The following is a 20,325-nucleotide window of genomic DNA, read 5'->3' as shown; positions in this document are numbered from 1 at the left end:
CCCTGCTTCTTCAGCTTTGTTCTTCGTTCCAAAAAAAGAAGGGGACCTTAGAACTTGTATAGATTACCGCGCCCTGAACCAGATCACCGTTAAGAATAGATATCCGTTACCTTTAATCCCTGAACTCCTGGACCAAGTCAGAAGAGCATGCATATATACAAAGCTGGATCTTAGAGGAGCCTACCACTTGGTATGAGTAAAAGAGGGCGATGAATGGAAGACGGCCTTCCGCACCAAGTATGGGCTATTTGAATATCAGGTCATGCCCTTCGGGCTTTGCAATGCCCCGGCCGCCTTTCAATATTTTATGAACGATGTCCTCAGAGAACTCATAGATGTATGTGTTGTCGTTTACATTGACGACATCCTCGTTTATTCTTCATCGGAATCTGAACATCGGAAACACGTGAAAATGGTCCTCGAGAGGTTGCGTCAACACAGACTTTTCGCTAAGTTGGAAAAATGTGTTTTCAACGTGACTGAAGTTGAATTCTTGGGATTCATATTATCACCTAGCGGAGTGCGTATGGATTCAAGGAAGGTCGATGCAATTCTCAAATGGCCATCACCATCCTCCGTAAAAGGGGTTCAAAGCATGTTAGGCTTCACCAACTTTTACCGCAGGTTTATCCCCGAATTCTCTCGAATAGTCCAGCCCATCACCGCCTTGTTAAAGAAAAACAAACGTTTTGAATGGTCTACCGAGGCGGAACAAGCTTTCCAGAATTTGAAGACAAAATTTATCTCTGCACCAATTCTAAAACATCCTCGACCCGAACTCCCCTACATCGTTAAACTGATGCTTCGAGCCTTGCCATGGGGGCAGTTCTATCACAGAAGGACCCAGTAACCAATCAGTTACATCCCGTGGCATTCTGGTCTCGCAAATTCTCGCCTCCTGAGATCAATTACACTATTACTGATAAGGAACGTCTGGCTATCAAGTCTGCCTTTAAGGCTTGGCGGCATTATCTTCTGGGGGCCCGACACACCGTTACTGTGATTACGGATCACCGAAACCTGCAATATTTGAAAACCGCAAAAGCCCAATCCTCTAGACAACTCCGTTGGGCACTATTCTTTGCCGAGTTTGACTTCATAATTACCTATCGACCTGGTACAAAAAACGGTAAAGCTGATGCCCTTTCTCGGATGGGAGTGCAGGAACACTTGACCAACCCTAAATCTGTACCTATCATTCCCGAACAAAGAATTCTGGGTGTAATAACCACACAATCCATAGAGGAAATTAAGGATAAAACCAGGCAACTTATAACTCCAGCAGAAATACAGAATTGGCATCTGCAGGGAAAGGACTTTGCAGTAAAGGACAACTTATTGTATTTCCAAGAACGATTATACCTGCCCAGCACAGATTTACAGAAAAAGGTGATCTCTTGTTATCACGAGTCTCTAATGGAAGGACATCCCGGTATGGCCAAAACCTCAGAAAAGATCAAGCGCTACTTCTGGTGGCCGTCTTGGAAAAAAGATATCAGAGACTTTATAATGTCCTGTGGAGTATGCACCCAAAACAAGAGTCAAAAGGAAAGACCAGCCGGCCTCTTACGCCCTATTGACATCCCACCTCGCCCTTGGCATACGCTTTCTATGGACTTCATCACCGACCTACCTCCATGCTCCGGATACAATACGATCCTGGTAATCGTGGACTTATTCTCCAAGATGGCGCATTTCATTCCACTCAAAGGCTTGCCAACAGCAACAACTCTGGCCCGAGAATTTCTCGAAAACATCGTCCGACTGCACGGTTTTCCTTCAGTGCTAATTTCGGATCGAGGTAGTCAATTTATTTCTCATTTTTGGCAAAGTTGTTGTCGGTCGGCTCAAATTGATGTGAGATTATCGACCAGTCACCACCCTCAAACCGACGGACAAACCGAGAGGACCAATCAAACTCTGGAACAGTATTTACGCTGCATGCTGCAACAAACTGAAAAAACTTGGAAAGATATCCTTTGGATAGCCGAATATGCCTACAACAACTCTGTCCACTCAGGAACTGGGAAAACCCTGTTTTTTCTTTTATACGGCTGTCACCCTCGAACCTCAGAGTTGGATCCACCCCAAGATCTTGGAACACCAGCAGTAGACTACCTGCACTCTACAATCACCCAAGCTTTTAAGGAAGCCGTTTCTCACCTTCAAAGGGCTAAGGAACAATACAAGAAAGGAGCAGATCAACATCGGAAGGAAGCCCCCCAATATCAAGTAGGAGATCAAGTCTGGTTATCCACCAAATATCTACCTCTAAAAGGACCACGCACATTCAACCCAAGATACCTTGGTCCAGGGCTTTAAGTGGGGTAAGAAACTGAGGGGGGGCCCTCATTTGGGGGCGTGGCCTAATTGGTGGGAGGGGCCTAAAGGCGACATGGTAAAATTGGTCTCCACGAGAAACCATATACTCATGCGCCTCTCGGAATGCATTAAACTGATCATTTCATGCCCTAGAACAGGGCAATTTTAAAAGTTGCACCCAATCATTTTTAAAATAGGCCTACCTGGGTGTGTCACAGCCAATTTTCAGTATCAAAATGCGAACTTGTTAGGATGCTCATGTCTAGTGATTTATTTTCCTTGATCTAAACGTTCTGCTGTTTGTTCCCTCGCGAGGGAACAAACAGCAGAACGCTTAGATCAAGGAAAATAAATCAAAGCAAATGCGTGCGAGGCTCGCATACAATTTTTCTTTGATTTATTTTCCTTGTTCCAAACTTTCTGCTGTTTGTTCCCTCGCATTGTAGAATGCGAGGGAACAAACAGCAGAACGTTTAGATCAAGGAAAATAAATCAAAGTAAATGCGCGCGGACAGAAAAGTAAAGGAAACAATTCGAAAAAAAGAAAAATACAGAGAATGAAAGCACTTTCAGCTGGCCGAGGTGAACACACTGAAGTGCGAACCTCGACCAGTTGAAACTGCAGCAAGGAACAGTAAAGCCAGTGGCAGCAGTCACTTACTGTGACTTTCTCCTTCTCCTTCTCGTCGGGTGGTGCTGGTGGTGGTCGTCGTCGCCGCGGCAGAATCCAGAGTCAAAGCCAAGGTAAGAAATGCGAGCGACCGTGGTGAACCCTTTTATTTGGGTTGCCCAGGCTGGGACTCTCTAACTTCCTCTGGTAACCCTCGCAAGGGGTTGCCAGAGGAAGTTAGTGAAGTGCTCTTCCGGCATTAGTGCAGCAGGCAGCTGTGACTGGCAGAAGTGTCAGCCAGTCACAGCGTCGCTCGGGCTGTGACTGGCTGGCAAGTCTGTCAGTCACAGGCTTGCCTGACTGCCATGCCTGGCCTCTTGATGGCCGGCCGGCAGGCTCATCTCCCGTCGCGTCTGTGGCGGGAGATGCACCCGCCGTGGCTTGGTGGGATCGGGGGGCCCCGGCAGGGCCCTGGCTCAGTCTCACTTTTTGGAGACTGCCGGGGCCCGGCCCCGGCAGGCCCCGGCCCACTTAAAGCACTGCCTTGGTCCCTATTCCATCACTACCATAGTAAACCCAGTAGCGGTCAAGTTGGACTTGCCCCCTCACATGAAGATACATCCGGTCTTCCATGTCTCTCTTTTAAAACCTGTGCAACCTCAAACCCGACTAACTAAATCCCCAAAACCTACCCTAGTTGATGGAGAACTCGAGTTTGAAGTCAAAAGCATCCTGGACTCCAAGATCTCCAAATCTAAGCTATTTTACCTAATTGACAGGAAAGGCTACGGCCCTCAAGAAAGATCCTGGGAACCTGCAGAATATGTCCACGCTCCTCGTCTAATCAAAAGATTTCATCAAACATTTCCTGACAAGCCAAAACCCCCGGGGAAGCCCGGTTTGGGAGGGGCCTTGAGGGGGGGTACTGTCATGATCTCTGCTTCCAAAAGGCCAGGACTTACCCAACTCCCTTGGAAGCAGACCCATAACCCAGGTTCCGAGTGCCAGTCAGTCCCAATTGGGACCTTTTGGACCCTGTCCTGGCGCCAATGGCGCCAGGCTCATAAATATGCCCAGTCCCAGCGCTGCAAGCGCCGGGCTCATAATGCTTGGGTGGACTTACCTGCACCAGACCATGCTGCTTACTTACCTGCCAGTTGAACCCCTGATCCTCTTCTGTTTGGGACTACCTTTCCTGTTGGGTGGGGCAGGAGCCACTCCCTAGGTTCAGAACACTGGAACTCTTCTTGAAAGCAGGAACTCTTTTCTTACCTAGGCGTGGCTGTGGAAGGAGACACCTAAGCACTACAGGAGGCTATTTAAACCTCACCCGATGGATGAATCTTGCTTTGCGTTACTCTGCATCCTCTGCAGCAGAACGCTCATCGTGTCTTCTGCATCTGATCCTGGGCCTAAAGGAAAAAGGCTTACCATCCTGAATCCAGTCTTCAGCAACATCTATAAAGACAAGAAAGAACAGGTTAGCACTACGGTCTTCAGTGAGAGTGCATCTCTTACCTGGTCCATCGGCTGTCATCAACGCCTCGCGCAGCATTCCTGCATCTGAAAGACAAAGGCTTACCTACTCTTCACGCGCTCCGGAGGCCTTCGGCGCTGCATCCCGCATCTGTAAGACAAAAGAAGGTGTGTTTAAAGACATTGGGTAACGTTAAATACTCACTTGCCATTACTCCATCCACGCCGAACTCAGTGGGCATTCCGGCATCCTTCAGCAGCTCCGAACTGGTACCTGCAAAATAAAAGGACAGTTAGTGCGCATCGTGAAGCAAGCAACAAGTGCTTACTTACGCGCTTCCAGGCGCTTCTATTCCGCATACGGGTCCATCCTCAACTCACTTCAGCCAGTCAACCGCCATCGCCGGAACCCTGCAAAATAAGAGACAGCATTACAAAAGACTTTTAAAGACATTTGAAATATTCGGAACTCACCGTTCGTGAAGTAAACGACGGACAGCAGTCCTCTGAAGTCAAGAGGCCTGCGCTACCTATCCAGTGAAGAAACTGGTTACAGCACCCTGCCCCGAGGCAGATGGAGAGCTCGGCGTTCACTTACCTAAGGGGCGCGTGTTAACCTTTGGGGTTCTACAGGAGAGGAGAAAAGGAAAGAGATAGGGACACCCCAATAACCCCAGTTCATTAATCCCATATTTTCTATCTGCAGACATCTTACTCTTCTAGTCAAGCATACAGTGCACAGAGGTCCAGCCCAAAGAGCCAACCGGGTGGTACACATCACTTTTGAAGATACGGTAGTCGCCCAGTCAAGACCGGCGCCTCTGCGAGAATCAGGTGAGCGTTACAGATGTGTTGTTGCTCCAGGTGACAGATAATTAATGAGATGCAAGGTAGGATTCAATCAATGCAAGGCTTCATGACGAATCCCAAAAAGAAAGTGGCCCTCATTCCAAGTATGGCGCTCCGGAAATAAGGGTGCTGGTAGTAATGTACTGGCACCCTTTCTGGGTCACCATATTACAAGAATGTTTTTAGGGGCCACAGATTCCCTGGCAGCCCTGACCTGCTGGGTTTTCAGGCCCCTACCGGCATCTCTCTCACTGAAGCACCGGCACCGTTAGTAATGGTGCCGTTGCTTCAGTGGCCCCATTTCCATGGAGTCCTATGAAACTCCATGGAAATGGAATTAACCCTTACACCACTGCTTGTGATATCCCAGTGGGACATGGGTGGATTTTACTGTCAACCCGTAATGAGGTCCAGTGAGTATTAAGGAGATCAGTCTGCTCGACAGTGTCAAAGACAGAAGACAGGTCAAGGAGAATTAGGATAGAAGATATGTTGGAGTGCTTCGCAGAGGCGGTGAAGTCGGACACTTTCATGAGAGCAGTTTCCGTAGAGTGACAAGAGCGGAAAACTGCTTTTAGGGTGTCTCGAAGGTTTTGGAAGTCTAAGAAATTAGTAAAAAGGTTGAAAACAACCATTTTGAACACTTTGCAGTAGTGCGGAAGGAAAGACACAGGGTGAAAGTTAGCCAGCAGGTTTGGGTCAGATCCTTTCCTTTTTAGGAGAGGGATGCCAGTGTCTGTTTTGAAAACAGAGGAAAAGCAAGAGGAGTTGAAGGACAGGTTGAAGAGTGCAGCCAGGTCAGAGGCCACTAATGGGGCAATATGCTTAACTAGCTGAGAAGTTAGAGGGTCTGATGGGGCACAGAAGGAGTTAGCTTTCATCAGTAGAGCTAGGACTTTGTTAGTGTTAGTGTGACTAAAGTGGGAGATAGAGACAGAGGATGATGGTAGAGAAGGCAGAGTGTAAAATGTACGAGGTAGGAGTGTGAGGAAGGTCATGAGACCGTCTCTAATTTTAGAAATGTTTGCAAAGAGGTATTCAGCTAGGTCATTAGCTGTGAGAGTGGAGTTGATAGTCATAGACTTTGGAGGAGTAAGGATTGAGTTTGAGGGTTAGGTAGAATTCCCTTTTTTGCTCTATCATGAGTGGACTTGAGAGATTTCACAGCAGAGAGGTAGAGCTGCAGGTAGACGTGCAAGTGAGTACGCTACATTTGCACATCAGCCAATGCATGGTTGTGCAGAGAGAGCATATGAATGGGGTGACCGATGGTTTAGGATGTTGAGACTTAGGGGAGAGAAGGAGGTGATGTTTCGTGGAAAGAGAATCAAGGAGTTGCCTAAGATTATCACATAATGGTCCATTGAGACCAGAAGGGTGATAGATGGAGATGATGTGAAGTGAGTGAGGCAAAGTGATAGTAGAGATGGTGAATTCAAAAGAGGTAGGAGAGGATATAGCATTGGAGATTTTTGAGGCATTGAGGTGGGCAGAGAGTCTGACGCTTCCACTTCCGCAAATCAGTATAGGAGGGAGAATGGAAAATAGGTTGGAGTCATGAAGGTCTGTCAGAGTGCCAGTGTCAGATGGAGTGAATAATTTATAGGTGAGTAGCACAGTGTAGAGACAGTAAAGTAATAGGCAAGTTCTTGCTGCTCACAGGTGCAACAAGGAGAAAGGCAAAAGCAAAGGCTCACAGGAGAAGACACAAAGAGGCTGGTCAACAGCTGGTCTTCATCCTTCACTGTTCTACCCTTGACTGGGATGCCCATGGCTGGACACCCCTGAGGAGTTCAGGAGGGATGACACATGCTCTTGTCACCTGATCTTGGATCAACCCCATATCCAACTACAGGGGACAGGAGGCTCCTGTAGAAACTCCAATCAGTAAGAAATTGCCACATGCCAGAAACACCAGGCACAATAACAGAGTGACCAGCCACTGGTGGACTAGGAAATCAGGTGACAATAGTGTATGTCATCCATTCTGGTTGTTGGCTTCAGTTTCTGTATAGAAATTCACTGCCTGTGGCCGTCTTGGATTTGTGACATCACTTTCAGTGTCCACCTTGGATTGCGAACATCACTTCCTGTGCCCATCTTGGATCAACCTGCTCTCCAGTGCAAGGTCAAAGAGGCTCCTCTGGGAACACCAATCAGGAACTCCAGCAACTATATCAGAGAGATGAACCTCTGATGGACTAGGCGATTAACATCAATACATAGAAAGTGGTCTCAATAATGCATCAGTTAGCACATTGTCGAGAAGTGTGTTAAGATTTTATTTGCACTGATGTCCAAAAAATATTTGAATTCTGAAATTTGGTTTCAAAATAAAGAATGAATTAAGTAGCAATTCATGTACCCATGAAGCAAATTAACATGGACAGATGTGAGAAAGCTGTTTCTGAGATATAGAATGCCTACTTATGGGACAGTAACAGATTGGTGATCCTTTCCATTTGAAATGATCACCAGCATGGTATAAAACATATATGGGGGTCATTATAAGGTTGACGCTAGCAGTGCATTGTAGTGGTTGTGGGTAAGGTGTAGGCTTTTCAGTGCATGGGCAGAGACAGCAGGTCTCCCCTTGCACCCAAGAGCCTAGGACTTGGGCACCAACCCCGCAAAGCAATGCTTCTATGCATGCAGCTACTCGCATATACTGTATTGGCGCATAGCTACACGGGTGACTACCTGTGGAATATATTGACCCACTCAACAGCATTGCCTCACATCACTAAGCTGCATTTGCATAAGAAACAGAAACCTGGCTGCGCTGGTGCCTGTGCGCACCAGGACCTCAAAACTGTGTTTTGGCAGCAACAAAAGATGGCCAAACCAAACCTTGGAGACAGCTATTAACGAAGTAGCTCCTCTGGGCAACCGCAAAGCTAAACCCCTCAGCCCACACCAATTCCTGGTACACTTCTGATCTGAAAGACCTACACACAAAAAAAAATAAATGCCAAGGGCGTGCAGAATAAAACTCCCACCCGACAATGAACAGCAATTCAATATCTCAGCTACCAAATACAAGGAAGCTACCATCCTAGTTAAGAGTAATGCCTTCAACTTGAGAATTGAGAATGCCAAGGCAGTAGAGATCTTTTTAGCATCTTACGGGAACTAGAATTACCATCCCAGCTGCCAGACCTCTGCACTAAAGATCAACTTCTGTGCGAGAACATTTAAAAAGCCCTCACTGACAAGATCACCTTACTGCAAGACAAAATCAATAAAAAAACTCAATCTAGCTTCAACCGCGCTATCCACAGATTCGAGCTTCACAACACCAATATCTTACCCGAAGTTCAAATTCACACCGATCACCAAAGCTGAAAACCATCAAAATCATTAAAAGGTTAAAACCTTTGAGATGACAAGGAGACATCTGCCCGGCTACACTCATTAAAGAGTGCGCAGATAAACTGCCCGTTCATCACAACCCTGATCAATAATTCCTTTGCGGCCAATAAAGTACCAGAACATCTGAAAGAAGCCTGGGTACTCCCACTGTTGAAGATCTATCCAAAGTCAGAAGAAACATCCACTGGCTACCTGTGCAGGATTGCATCAAATTCAAAATATTATCCCTCACACACAAATGTATATCCAACACTGCTCCTTTATACTTGAAAAAACAAATATCCAAAGTCCAATCCTCCAGACCACCCGCTCTACTTTTGCCGACCACCTGGTCACCCCTAGATTAAAATGCCAAAAAGCAGGTGGCTGCAGCTTCCCGGTGATCACAGCCCAATATTGGAATGCTTTGCCCCTGGCACTAAGAGGAGACCCTTCCCTATGAGCCTTAAAACCTTCCCATTAGCCAAGGCACCCAATAAATTATGATACTCCCAAAACCAAGATTGCTCCCAGAACTATACTGCTATCCAACACAATACACAATGTACCCTACCTCTAATGTGACCACACTGCCGAAATGTCTTTTTCATGCACATAATGAATGTAATCTTGAATTGTTTACCCATGTATATTTCTTTTATAACCTGACTAAGATCGCAATGTAACCAAATTCTTAAGTACAAGCGCCTAGATGTCCGAGGGTTAGGTGCGCTATATAAATGTATAAATAAATAAATCCCAGAAGCCAGCATTCTTGGGAGCATGAAAACCAGATTCCAATTTGCAGAAACTGAGACATTAAAACATTTGCTGTAGAAATTGAAATAATTCCATCAATGTTCAAACCTCCTTTGCCCCTGCATCCCACCAAATTCTTCTTCTTCATTAGAGAGAAGGATCAGGCTTAGGGAGAGACAGAGAGAGAGAGAGAGAGAGAGAGAGAGAGAGAGAAAGAGAGAGAGAGAAAGAGAGACAGAGAGAGAGAGAGAGAGAGAGAGATGCATATGGAGGAGTAGAAGAAGGAGGAGGAGGAGGAACACCTATTGGGCCTGGTGCAATAAAGAATGCAGTTTATTGAAGCTACCCCTCATATCGCTGCCCCTCCTATGAAACAAGAATATTTTGTATTGCTAAGAGAGTTACCAATCTATGGAGCTAGTCTTCATAGAATAGTTTAGTCATTCCCAGTCTCTTCTTAGCCAACATAAGGGTCCTAATGTCCATTAAATGTCTGACTGGTCCTTCCTCAGAGTAGTCGTATCAGGCCTACTATGCAAACAATCTGCAATTGTGAGTTTGACAAGCTTAGAATCAAGCCTAATTGCCGAAGAACCTACTCCCAATGGGCCTTGAATTTGCTGTAGAACCAAAATCTATGGATGGTAATCTAGATTTGTCTTTTACAAGAAATGCAGGTGTTGCTAGGGAGTGGTTTGCTGGACTGCATCTTCCACAGTATTGAATGTAAGTTATGAATTATTCTTTGCAGTGTGTTGTGAAGATCAAGCCCACCTTCCAGTAGAAAACTCCAGAGCAGATCTGGTAACATGGAGTTTCAGAAATTGTCTGTTGCAAGTCAGCCTCCCAGGTGCTCTGCCTAGTGATAGGGTGGAATCTGATTCAGGAGGGGCGAGAAGTCATTAAACAGTGGAGGCCGATAAGGGAGATGTTCTAGAAAGTTGGACAGCCCCAGTTGGAGGCTGTAGGCTATGCTTATTTTCATCTATCGGGTAGCAAAATATTACAAATAAGTTTTGAAGTTGCCAGTAGCATTGGGTCCATTGAGCTTACAACTCATGTTTGAATTTAAGGACCTCAAGGTTCAGTACTTTTTTTTAACAAACTTGGCATAATTTATATATACCAATTTTCTGCCAGGTTCTCCAGGCGATCATGCAGTTGTCAATCGTCATGGCAGGATTCCTCCAGAGGCATGATTCGTTTGAGAGGAGGTATTTCTCACCTCTGAATTGATTACCAGACTTACACTCTAGTGTAATGTGCCTAAAGCATGTTGGGGTGGAGGACATTGGGAGCATTCTGTCCGAATTTAATAAGCAATTCAGCTGGGTCACATGACCAGAGGCTTTCTCTATATGCTCCCAATTTAGGCTCTCATTTGTGTATTCACTGATCTAGTATTGTAGCATGCACAGGGTGTACACCCTGTGATACATCTTAATCCTCAGGAACCAAAACCTCCTGAGTGAAACAGACCCTACAATATAGCTAGAGTTGGCTTTGCCATGACACCTTCTCCACAAATGAAGCTAATGAAACTCTTATGCATTTCAGATACCATCTTCAGTGGCAGTGGTAGAAGTAGCATATTAAAGAGATACAATAGTTTCTGTTTTTTATTTCAATCCTGAAGTTTACTAGTGATAATACAATAACGTCTAGGGGGAAGCATACCACCCAATAGAAATGTACCTTTTACACCGAGAATATATATATCAGCAACCCTCAGCTTCTCTTGGGAACCATGATGAGCCAATTATTGGAGCTAATAGATATCTGGAGGTACCACTAGAGACCAGGGAATATTGTAGGAAACATTGAAGTAAAAGACCATTCTACACTGAGACCAGAAACGTTTCTCTGAAAGAGCAAGATAGGCAACATTCACAAAATAATACATCTTGTTAGATTGTGAATCTTGCTGACTGCCATGATGAAAAAACATGTACAGTAGATCCTAATGGAGTCCACCTGCTTTATATTTATGCATAAAGCAGGTGGACTCCTTAAGAATCTGTGGCATTTCCATCAGCATGAAAATCCATGCTGGTGCAAATACCAGAGCATTTTCTATAGCGCAGAGGAAAAAAGTTGACAGAAATGAAGTTCTGTTCCACCCCTCTTTTCTGCCATCCAAACAATTGGAAATGCAGCATTCGGTGAATTGAATGTAGTAAAGTCTTACTAAGGCTTTTAAACCCTCCATTCACATTACACCAGTGAAGGACATGAGCTCTCTGTCTGTGTATTTCCACCCTTGATGTCAGAAGACACGCAACAATGTCCGCAGACTATACCATCAAAACATTTGAAATGGAAGCTGTATCAACTCGGCTCCTTTTTTGTAGACTTTTACATAGGCTCCTAAAGCAGGCTTCTTGATCTTGTAACAATGTGACCGCAACATCTACACGTGCAATGTGTACACATACACTTTTTCATTACATATTCCACTTCTTCCAATGTAATATCTTTAAAAGCTTTAAAAAAATAAATTAATTTGAACCTGTATTAACTTGACCCCTTTATTTTTATTAGTCTTTTATGTTGGCTCTTAAAAGAGCCTCTTTGTTCTTGTAACACTGTGACCTTAACATGTACACATGCAATGTGTACACATACACTTTATCATCACACACCCCTCTTCTTCAAATGTAATTTATTTCACAAAACACATTTTCACTGCATTACAAATGATGGAAAGAAAATGCTTATTTCAAACATTTGTAAAATGTACTCCATATTTTCTAAATATGTTTAATCCGTCATGTCATATATTATCATTTTCAAAAGATGAGATTTCAAAATCTTGAAGAAATGCACATATACCTTTTTTCATATTTGCCTTGATTTTTCTATATGCATACAAAATAGCTTGGATTTATTCCACACTTGTCTCTGTGTAATTCATGAAAAACGAAGCCTTGTTCGTGGATTAAGTTTCATCAGGCGTTTGAAGGTACCTTTCACGGCAAACTACAAAGATACACCAGTTACACACCCTAAACTATCACATCCATAATGCACAATAATTATATCTGGATGTTTCAAATGCACCATATCTTCACACTAGGGTAATAGTTGATTTAATTTAATGCCAGGAACTCCATACCATAACACTTCCAATTTTTCAAAGGCCAAGATTATTCGAAATACCAAATCTGCTCTGCATATATCTGCAGCCAATTAACCCACAAATCTCCTATAATCCAAAGAGTACTCTTGTTGAGCATCATACTTTCAGCAATTCAAACAAGAAATTTCTTTCACAAATTCACTTTCTGCCCTTTGCTCCACTGCAGTTCAACTCCTCCTCGACAAAGAGTTGGTCTGATTGGTTGAGTCTCCCGAAGTCTGTGGACATCCACGGTGTCAGTGGTCTCCACACTCCTCTTTCCCTGCAGGGCACGGTAAAAGAGCCTCAATGGCATGTGTTATCCATCCACGAAAACAGTCATGTATGTCCGGGAATATCGGGGCAAAGAGCAGCCTTCTTCCCGTTTTACACTCATCTCTGTAACACTGATTGGCTACCTTCAAACAGACACAGACCTATCCACCAATCATATCCCAAAACCCTAGATCTGTCCCTCTCACCTTAGTTCATCGGTTCAGATGTATCTGAACTCTGAGAGTGTATGTGTGCTGTGATCCAGTGCCTGCTCTATCACATCCTACTGCACAAACTGTAACACATTTATTTTTTCCAGGATCTACATTCCTGAATCTATATCTAAGAAAAAATGCTACAGGTATGTTTTAATTTTCAAAAGTAATATTCTATACCACCATTTTTATAATATGACTCCAAGAATAATTGATTTTCTGTGCTACAGAACATACTTCACTGTAGAACATAACTCAATAGTTTGTTAGTGATTTCAAATGTACTTCTGATTCCATAGCGACCGCTACATGTGCTATTACTAATTCCAGTGCAAAATTCAATAACTAAACATACATCAATTATCAAGCCACAGTACAACAAATAATGACATCTTTTTTAACAAGCACTGGCAATGGCAATTGTTTTGGTGCAACATTTTAAAGGAGGATACGATAAGGGGTGATATAGAATGAGAAAGGAAAAAGTGCAGGGGAGGAAGCTATTGACAGAGTGTTCCCTCAATGAAGAGCAAGAGGAAACATGAGCAAGAAAGGGTTAGAGTGAGAGGGTAAGAAATTAAGTGAGAGTGTGAGCGGAAGGATGAGAGGGGATGGAGAGAGTGTAAGGTTGGAGTGGGGGGGAATCAATGGGATAGGGTGAGTGGGATGCAGGGTGGGTGTAGAAAGAGAGGGGGTATTGCTAAGTATAGATAAAGGCTGTTGGATTGGTGTATTGGGTAGAGAAAGACGGGTGTGGGTTGGGTGGGGAAAGAGAGAGCGGTTGAGTCAGTAGGGGTAGCAAGGTTGAGGGTTGGTTGGGGTAAAGAGAATTAGTAGAGTAGGTGTGGGTAGAGAGAGTTGGTAGGATGTGTGGGTGGGGGTAGATAGAGTATGAAGGCGGGGCGTAGTAGGATAGAGAGTTGGTAGGGTAGGTGGGTGGGGGTAGAGAGATCTTGGTATAGTGAGCTGGTGGAGTAGTGAGATTTGGGTTTTTACAGAGAGTTGGGTGATTATGGTGGGTGGGTGCTGGTAGAGATAGTGGGGTAGGGTGGGTGGTGGTAGAGAGACCAGGGTAAGGTGGGTGGGTGATGGTAGAGAGAGGGGTAGGGGGATGATGGTAGCGAGCATTGGGGTTGGGTGTATGGGGATAGAAAGAGTGTGGAAAGGGTGGGTTTGGCTTGAAAGAGTTTGGATAGAGGGTGGTTTTAGGATGGGTGGTGGTAGAGACAGTGCATATATAGAGATAGTGGGGGTTAGTAGTAGAGATTGGGTTTGCAGGGAGTGGGGTTGGTGGGAGTAGAGAGAGTGGGGGCAGGGTGGGTAGATTGGGGTTAAAGAGAGTGAGGGTACAGAGTGTAGGTGGGTGTGGTTTGAAAGAGTGAGGGTAGGTTAGGTGGGTGTGGTTAGAGAGTGGGGGTAGGGCGGGTGGGTATAGCAAGATTGAAGGTAGGGAGCATGGGGTAGAGAGAGTAGGGGTAGGGTTGGTGGGGGTAGAGAGAGTACTAAACGCCCACCAGTCAAGACAGATTAAAAATAATCTGATTGACACATACTATCCAAACAGTACTGCTTTCGAAAACACATGCTTATATAATATAGCCCAAGACTATATATACAAAAATAATGTTATGCTGAATGAGACAACTGGAAACTATTCAGTATTACATTGTGAAGGAAGTCTGGTAAGACTTTTAAAACCCAGTCTAATTAACCATGTCAAATTGTCATTTAAATCTTTAGAGAATAGAGTATCTTATTACATGACCCTACTGCAACTATTAAAACCTTGTGGAAAGAGGAAGTATTGTTTGGTGACTATGACACATGTAAAGGTGCATTCGAGGCAAATGGCAACTGTATATGGTACAAAAATGTTAGAAAATGAATGCCAACAAAAATAAATAAAAAGACAACTAGATGAAGATGCTCCTGAAGGGAATCAACCATCTCTTACAGGAAGCTAAGAACCATTTGGAGATCAATTAATTCAAAATGAAACAGAAATATCAATGAATGAAGTAGAAAACACCATGTTTCAATCCAAACAATCTGAAGAGGATTTGTCACTGCTCAAATCAGAGTTATATAAGTCACCATTTACATAGAAGCCACTGAAGAAATAGAACACAGATTAAAATATGAAAATAATGCTTGCAGTTGTAACAATTACAAACTTCTGCTCATGTATGTAAGTGGTGAAACTGGTTTTGGTACAAACTTCTTAATCAAAACAATCAGGAAATATTTAGAAAACAAAAGAAATAACAACCTATCATCTGTTGTAACAGCCCCCACAGGTCTAGCTGCTTACAACATAAGATGTGTAACTTTACACTGACCCCTCCTCCCACTGGAACACAAAACAAATTAGTATATTACAAATTGCAAAAGCTGCAATTTATGACTCATATGCCAAATGAAAAGCTCCAAATATATGCAGTAAGCATGCTTTCTGCCCTAATGCATGTTTTAATTCATCTAAGAATGCAGGAAGTCCCAAAAAATTGGTACACAGAACTGTTTGGAAGAAAACATGCCACTGTCTTTGGAGAACTCCTACAGTTAACATCAGTGAAAGCGCAACCCATATTTAAAATATTGGGCTACAAATAATGCCATATTACAGTCTGCAGCATAGGCAATGTCAATCTGTGGCATCATTGTCACTACAGAGGCTTTGCACAAAACAATTGTCAGTATGAAGATCCAACATATGCTCACATTTTTTGAAGCATTAGAATGTGTGTGCTCACTGAAGACACAAAGTCATCCTTAAAAAGTAGATTAATAAATGATCTGTATGGACAAAACACAACTGCCCCTCATGTAATGGAACAATTAACACCACCAAAACAACAATACATGTGTTTAATGCCAATCCTTGCAAACTGTGATGCATTTAATGAAACAATGCTAAAAAAAGAGATGAGACCCATAGTCCACATCAGCTGCACAGACAAACTAGAAGTGAATGGCATGACCCTCCCTATGCATGAAAAAGCGACTGCACAACCAAATAACCTAGAAATGTTTATCTCAAACACAGTTGGATTGGAAAAACTATGAACTCTCTGCCTAAACTGCAGAGTGATACTAAAACACAGTCTTGAAGGAAACTCTGGGATCGTCTGGTTAATGGTAGGAGCAGGGGATCGTCTGGGGTCTTGATTTGGGCCTAGATCTGGGTTGTTAAACCAGAACAATCCTCTGCTACCAAATGTGCTGTCCTTTATGCGCTAAATGAAATTACCAATAAACTTCTTAGACCTAATAACTGGACAGACCCATGGAAGATGGTAAAATACTGCTTTAAACTCAATGAAAGAAAGCAGAGTTGTACAGCTATCAAAATAGATACATGCATAATCACATTTCATCTTGTGTATTTAGAGTTTATATACTTTTTCATAGGTCATCTATGACATCATCCTATGTGGTATTTTGCAAAACCTATTCACGGGAGGAAATGGATTAGGGGAACATGTCTTGCGTATAATTGGACCTGCTTCCTCAAAAGTAAATTTGTACGGCTATCCCAGGGGAAAGAAAATAAAGTTGGTGGGTGCCCCTTCCCTTTCAAAATTGGTGCTGATGCAATATTTAAGGCAATCCTAAAGTTAAAGAGCTCTCGAGTGGCTGGATCCAATGGCTTATCCAACGCTGCCCTAAAAGGAAACCCGGTTATATGGGCTAAGATCTTAGAGACCTTTTTTGAAAGGTGTGTAAAGAGGGAGTTGTCCCCGATCTCTGCTGATAGGAAATTCTACTCCCCACATATAAAAAGGACAAAGAGAAAGACCCAAAAATGATAGACTGCTCTCATTATTGGTGGAACTGGGAAGGTGTTTAGTACATTTGTTCTAGCAGCATTGCACAACTGGGCCACAAGCAATACCATCTTGCATCATACCTGTGGAACCTGGTAGTCTGGAGAAGCCTGGTTTGTTATCATTGCAGAATCATTACCCATTGTTAGAGAATCATTACTCATTTAGGGATCCAGTTATCCATCATACATTCTGATTAGTTCTGATTAGTAGTGACATTAGACTATCCACATTATTCTGCCACTTTGTATGCATTTGCAATTTGCTATAGAATGAAGCCTGTTATATTTGAAGTGCCATGTAGAGACACATGTTGTATTTGTAGAGACACGTTATATATGTAGAGATATGTTGTTATGTAGAGAGACATGCATTGAGTGTGCACTTAGAATATGCATTGAGCTTTGAGTTTAGTGCTTGGTATGAATGAATGTGTTAGGCACCACATTTGAGAATAGAGAAAGCATGAAGCCATTCCAATGAAACACACAGAAGCGCCATGGAGTGCAGAGAAGTTGTTATGAGTTACAGTGTACAAGTATGCATAAACACTTTGTTTGGCAGACATATAACACGTCATTTGACAGAGTGAGAAGGTGGGGGCAGGCAGCACCATGGAGGGAGAGCTTGTGCAGGCAGAGTCATGCAGGAAGAGCGATGGAGTGAATCAAGAAATATGAGGAGATTGTAAGATGGTGACCGCAGACAGAAGAAGGCCATGGCATAGATATGGTATTGATATGATGACAAATGTCACAATGATCAGAACACAGAGTGATTGAAAAGTACAAGTACATGCATCACAGACTTTTAGGCACTGCTCAGATTTAGACATGATGACAGAGAGAGAACGAGTGTAACCATGGATATGTAAACGTCATTGAACAGTATAATGAGAGGTGACACTCTGAGATTTGAGGTAGTGGCTGCTCTCTGCTGGTCTGCTCTCTGAGGAGAGAGGGAGTTGGAGTTGGAGATGGCACACTGACACTCAGAGAGATCGAGAGATGACTTGGAGAGGTGTTTGGGAGTGATTGGATGTACTTTGGGAAGTGCAGGCCTGGACCTGACTGATTGGCTGGTTGCAGGAGTTAGCGGAAGAGGAGAGACAGAGCAACACAGAGAGAAAAAGGAGAGTATTGCTGAATAAGGCACGTGCATGGGGAATTTGAACAGACTCTCACACAGAGCTTTGGCTGACATGATAGATAGGGTAATCAAACAGGATTTGTCTTAGAGAGAGAGTGTGAAGTATGGTGTGGAATGGAGAGGAATGGTGTCGATTGGAGTTGCTATTAGATACCTTGCATTAGAAGCCTGTACGGCTTGCAGTTATTGTATTGCTAGTACATTTGCACCAAAAGCATAAAAGGTGCACATTCGAGATTTGCATTATAGTAGTGTTTGCATCATGCATTGCTGTGTATGAATTAACATGTTTCTATTGTTGAATCGATTCATGTGTTTTCTTTGTGTCTTATGTTAGTGTGTCCATAGCCTAGTAACTTAGGAGTAAAGCAGTGCACAATTGCCTTGAGATAAAAGAGCAGAGGGGCATTAGTGATTCACCCCCCCGCCCCCAAGGTAGATTTGTTGCAGTTCTGCATACCCAGACAGGTTTTAGACCAGAATCAAGTACCACACATGACATCATGGTACGAGATAAAATGATCCAAGAAGCAGCATTGAGAGGAAATCCAAACAATTTCAGTGCAGCCTTTGAGAAAAACTGTGGCAAAAACAGAGAATTTCGGCCTGCCCAGGCTGGATCGTGAATATTCTTATCCTGCTGCATACTGATACAGGAGGATACTGTCATGAGCACTGCTCCCGAGAAGCCAAGTCAAGCCCAGCATCCCCGGAAGCAGGCTCACGACCCTCGTCCCCGGCTCCAGCAAACCCCTATTGGGGCCCTTTGGACCATGTCCTGGCGCCTCTGGCGCCAGGCTCATAAGGAACCTCAGTCCTGGCGCCAGGGGCGCCGGGCTCATAATTCTTGCAAAGGTGCTTGGGTGGACCTACCTGTAGCAGACCATGCTGCATACTCACCTTTGCAAATGCTGGCAGGATGAAGTCCCCAGCCTTCTGCTGGGAGGAACTATTCCCTGAACTGGGACTACTTTCTTACCTGGGTGGGGCTGGGGCCACTCCTTAGCTCTGGAACACAGGAACTCTTTTACCTGGGCGAGGCTGAGGAAGAAGACACCCAATCACTCCTACACTATTTAAACCACACCCGATTGGGAAAACGTGCTTCGCGTTATCCTGCATCTGCAGCAGGACGCTCACCAAGTCAGCTCCAGCATTCCAGTGACATCTCCAGCTTCAGCTCAGCAACCTGTGGAAGAAAGACACGAGAACTATACTTACCATCCATGAATCCAGACACCGGCAGAACCTGCAAGCAAAAGAAACATAAGGTTAGCAAGTTGCAACACGTTCGCAGCCGCGCTCGCTTACCTGATCCATCTGTGCTTTCACAGATTTTTCGCGGCCTTCTCTTCAGCAGCCTACCGGCACCTGTAAAGACAAAGAACATTGTTAAGTAGGAATCGGGTGAAGGCGGTCGCATTTACTTTTCTTACCTGCTTTTGTGCGCGTATTACGATCTCTTTAACCGCAGCAGCCCGGCACCTGAAAACAAGAAAAGACATTATTTAAGTGCCATTAAAGACTGCAAGAAAGCCTAACACTTACGTGTTTCCCCACGTGCATCCGCGACTGGGAAAACGCCTGCAAGGTCCCGACACCTGCAAATAAGAATAGAACATTGTTAGAGGTGCAATAATAAGGTCACAGATCATTTTACTCACGTACTTCGCACGTGCAACGGCAACGGACGAACAACGCCCGCAACATCTCAAGACCTGAAAACAGAAAACAAGGGACATTATTGAGGTGTCATTGAAATTCCCATACCTACGTACAACCGCACGTGTCGCGCTCTCAGTGACCACACCCTCAGCATCCAGGCACCTGAAAAAGACAATAATGGCCCTCATTACGACCCTGGCGGAAAGGTGAAAACGATGGCGGAAATGCAATTCCGCCATCGAATAGCGCTCGTTGCGACTATGACCCGTCACCGGAAAGTACGAAGCCATTAGCGACACCGTAGTGAACGCCAACGCTAACTGCACCAAGCACGCGCGCGCGCGCCATGCCAAACCGCAAACACCACCATGGCGCAAGGGTACGCCAATTCCGACCCTAGCGGACATGTACCTAACGCCATCAGGCATGGCGTAATGTACCATTCCGCCATGGCGAGAAGTACGGCATCGCGAATCAACCGTAAACGGCCCCACTGAGTGCCTGTACACCGCTCCCTGCCCACAAAGTACAACTCCCCGTAGGTGCAATGAAGTCACAATGCAACCAGTGAAATGTACAAGTCACCCATGCATGCCAACGAACAAAAGAAACACAAGAGGGGCCAATGGGAGCTGCAGGGCACAGATGGCACGAATACAGAAGCCATCCCAATGGACATGACCACAGTCCCCCACCAAGAAACGCACG

The sequence above is a fragment of the Ambystoma mexicanum genome, chromosome 1p (genome assembly GCF_040938575.1).
Source record: "Ambystoma mexicanum isolate Mex_15411 chromosome 1p, UKY_AmexF1_1, whole genome shotgun sequence".
Classification (NCBI taxonomy): domain Eukaryota; kingdom Metazoa; phylum Chordata; class Amphibia; order Caudata; family Ambystomatidae; genus Ambystoma; species Ambystoma mexicanum.
Note: the sequence above shows the minus strand (reverse complement) of the source record.